This window comes from Otolemur garnettii, unplaced genomic scaffold, assembly GCF_000181295.1.
Source record: "Otolemur garnettii isolate 467f Iridium unplaced genomic scaffold, OtoGar3 scaffold00132, whole genome shotgun sequence".
NCBI lineage: Eukaryota > Metazoa > Chordata > Mammalia > Primates > Galagidae > Otolemur > Otolemur garnettii.
In genome coordinates, this window is record NW_003852527.1 from 4,881,287 (window position 1) to 4,885,518 (window position 4,232).

The window sequence follows — 4,232 nt, forward strand, 5'->3', positions numbered from 1 at the left end:
TTTTTTTTTTTTTTTTAATTTGGCCATTTACAGCAGCAAAAAGTAAAGCTTCTTATTTTAAATTTTACATACTCAGTTATAAAATAATGAATCATACAATAAACAAAGTGCCAGCAATGATATAATGGGCTCTTCAAGATATTCATAAAGCATCATAAGTTAAGTTAGACATTTCTAATCGCTTTTCTGAGATCTAAGCAACTTTGATTACAGGATTGCCTCTTTGAAATACTGTGACAATATAATATTCTAGATTCTGGTATACTACAACATGGTTATGTCTAATGGATTTTCCTTACAATTTTGTAATATTGCTATGTTTGAATAGTTCTTTAGAATATGGTAAATACCAGTATTTTTCTAAAATTTTGTATTTGACATACTTATTCTGGCAGGCGGGGGGACATGTGGGTGATGTCTGCTGTTAACAGAAGGACAAATTAGTTTTGCAGCTTGAATTGGTGTTCCATAAAATTCATTCACAAAATAATTGCTTACCGGAGTTTTTCATCATCATAGCTGAGAAAGAGAGGCACATCTGTGTTCCTTGCAATGTGAGACAATCATTTTTCAAGTAAATGATCCACATTAGAATAGATAGGAATATGGGAGAAGAAAATATTCAGTGGTTCTACTTACGCCTGTGATTCCAGCACTGGAGGGAGGTTTGAGATTCAAGTCTGTAACATGCCAGGAAATGTCACAGTGACCATAGGGGGGCTTGACATATTTTACTTCCATTTATAATAGCTTTCTCTTGGATAATTTGGCAGGAAAAAACGTGTAATAAAAATACATGTTTACAGGTCCTAAACTATTCTAACTGTTGGATTGGTTTTCAGAAGTGTGGTACACTGACATCTTAAGACAGGAAGGAATGTTCTCAGTAGGCATCGTAAAATTATGCTGTAAATCCCAAACTGTTCTTTTTCCTTCTGATATTTGTTCAACAACATACATGCCAAAACCCAGAGAGGGACGTGTGTGTTGGGGAGGGAGTTGTTATGACCAGATCGTGAAGTCCCCCCAAACCACCAGGGAGCCGAGTCTGATGCAAAAACAAAGAGTCTTTATTCAAGCTGGAGCCTGGGCTCTCAGGGACCCACACAGCAGGCAGGTCTTGGCTGAGAGCCCCTCCTCGCTATTGTCTGTTTTCTTTATAAGGGTTGCGTAGGTATTATGGGATAGAATAAAATGCAGGTGAACACTGCTACTAGAGGTCACAGGGGTTGGTCTGGTTGACTGGGTTCCAGGAGGGGCGTTCTAAGAGTTTCATGGAATTTGTGGAATTTCCTGGGACCAGTGGCTTTCTGTAGGCGGAGACTTTCTACAGGCTACTCAGTGGCAGGTTTTTAACAAAACGGAGTCACTTTTGTCCTCTCAGAACAGGTAGTGCAGAACAAACCACCCGGGGCATCTCCTAGCGTTTCTTGAACCCCAAAGATTCTTTGCCTTTACTCCCTGACATTTTTCATTTCCTTTCCCTTCTCTCTGCAACCACTAGCAACCTGCCTTCTAAGTTACCTGGGTTTAGAAACAATATTGTTAATTTTTATATTGAGAGGCCAGACTCCATGGCTCACACCTGTAATCATAACACTCTGGGAGGCTGAAGCAGGAGTACTGGTTGAGCTCACACGATGGAGAGCAGCTATGAGCAAAAGCGAGACCCCTGTCTCTACTGAAAATAGAAAAACTAGCTGGGCATTGTGCTGGGTGCCTGTAGACCCAGCTACTCAGGAAGCTGAAGCAAGACCCCAGGGGTTTGAGATTGCTGTGAGCTGTGACACCACTGCATCTACCCAGCCCTACAGAGTGAGACTCTGTCTCAAAAAGAAAAAAAAAAAAAAAGAAAAAAAATTATATTGACCATTATACAGAGCACAGTGCCTTGAAGTGAAATTCAATTGCCATTTAATACAATGATTATTACAATAGTTACTTAACTGTTTTGCTGATTCCAGTTTACATTTTTATAAGAATTTATATTAAAAACATAATTAAACCATAATTCAAATGCTGCCAGTTGTTTTTAAAACCATTTAAAATGTTTTATGCATTTTGAAATGAAGAAAATAACCCCAAAGAGTCTTTTTCCCTCAGGCATCATTTTTCAGTGAGTTTTAGGAAAAAGTTTCTAAATATCTGCCTGTGTTTCGGGATCATTTAAACAATCTTAATAAACTAACCTTTGTTTCCTTAAAAAAAATTTTTTTTTTAAAATGTTAGTGGCTCTCTTCATTGGTCAATGATACTAAGAACAGATACCTAAAAACCTCCTGAAAGGGCCAAACGCAATTTACACCCAATTTCTGTCCCAGCTGCGGTCTTACCTTCCTCAACACCCTCCCTGAAGTCTGGGGTTCGGCCACACTCCACATTGTCGCCCTCTAGAGGAGCCCCGGATTCCTGCAGGGTGTGCGTAGCTGCACAGGATAATCCCCCTTTCTGAAATACACTTTCTTCTTCATCTCTGGCAAATTAAATTTCTTCCTCCTCTTTTCTCGACTAGCTTTTCGTTTTCTCCTCTTGAAAAATATAAGATCCTTAGAAAACTAACTTTTCCACTTTGGCCTGGCACATAATTCTAGATTGATAGTCATTTTCTTTTTAGAGAGGCTTCCGGCTTCTCTTTCATCAGTATTTTCTTTGCCATTAACTTGGACTACTGAGCCTCCTCCATTTTCTCAGTTCTCTCCTTTTGTAACTGTTACTGGAATTTCTGCCTCTCTGCGGCTACACCTCTCACTGACTGTATCCATGTCTGTATTTCTTTATGCTGCTCTCTGGACATTTTGCTCAGATCATATCCAGTTCATTAATTCTGTTTAATAAATCCACGCGAAGTGTACAAGGAACAAAGGTAAATCTCAACAAATTATTGCAAAGTGAACATGCCCTGAAATCACTACCTAGATCAATAAATAACATTCTTCTAGTGCTCACAGGAGTCCTCACGTTCTCTCCCACTCATTGTGACTTTCTTTCTGCCTCGAGGTAACCATTATTCTTTTAAATTTTCATCAATGACATTTATAACAATGTCTGGGTCTAATGACAATAAATTCTCTTTTTTGGATCTACAAATATCCTAATTTGACTTTATTCCTCAAAGACTTGTTTACTGATTACAGAATTTTAGTGAAAACACATTTCAATGTCTTCTGGCTTCATTATTTCAACTGAAAAGACAACAATTACTCTTAATATGATTCCCAGCCAGCTAGTCTCTCTTCATTTCCTATAAATGATTTTATGATTTTCTTTTTTTGTTTGTTTGTTGTCCATCGACCACAATATGCCTATGGGTAGCCTTCTTTATAGTTATCCTTGCTGAGATTCCTAATGCTGCCTGTATCTGTGGCTTGCTCTTTTTTTTTTTTTTTTTTTGCCAATTTTGGAAAGTCTAGAATCATACTCTCTTCAACTATTTGTCTGTGCCGTTTTCCTCTCCTCTTCTTCTTGGATGCTAACTACACATTTGTTGGAACTTTTTCTGTATCCCCTATGTTTCTTCTATGTAATTTTCTCTATTTTCTCCTTCCTTTTGTCTCTCGATACTTCACTCTGGCTATTTTCCTCTGACCTATAGCCCAGGTGACTTATTCCTTTTTCATTTGTGACTAGTATTATCAACCTATATACTGAGTTATTGATTTCACTTTTTGCGTTTTTTAGTAACTAGAATTTTCATTTGATTCTTTACACATTTTAGCTGTCTGCCAATATTTGTAAAAATGTCTTTTATTTGCTTGAATATATTAAAACTATTAGATTTCTTGTCTGTTTCTGTTCTCTTTCTTCTGTTGGTTCTGTTGTCTTTCTTCTGTCTCTTTAGCAATAGACATATTGTATGTGTTTTTTAATTAATTTAGATTTAAATTTTTATTATCGTTTCAGATTGATTTGAGGATATAAAGAATCAGGTTACAATGTTTACATTTGTTAAGTAGAGTCCCTACTATATTTGTGACCTGCACAATATGCCTAAGTGTAGCCTTACAGAGGTGTGCCATACACCACAAGATTGTGTCCATTAAGTGGCAGCACACTCATACCCCTTTCTCCTCCTCTCTCCTTGCTCCCTCGTTGCCCCACACCCCACTTCTCTTATGTTTTCCTACATAAGAGAAAAACTCTAATCTTATTTACTAGCTTCATATTAGTATTGAGTACATTGGATTCTTGCTTCTCCATTTTTGTGATGCTTTACTAAGAAGAATGTGTTCCAA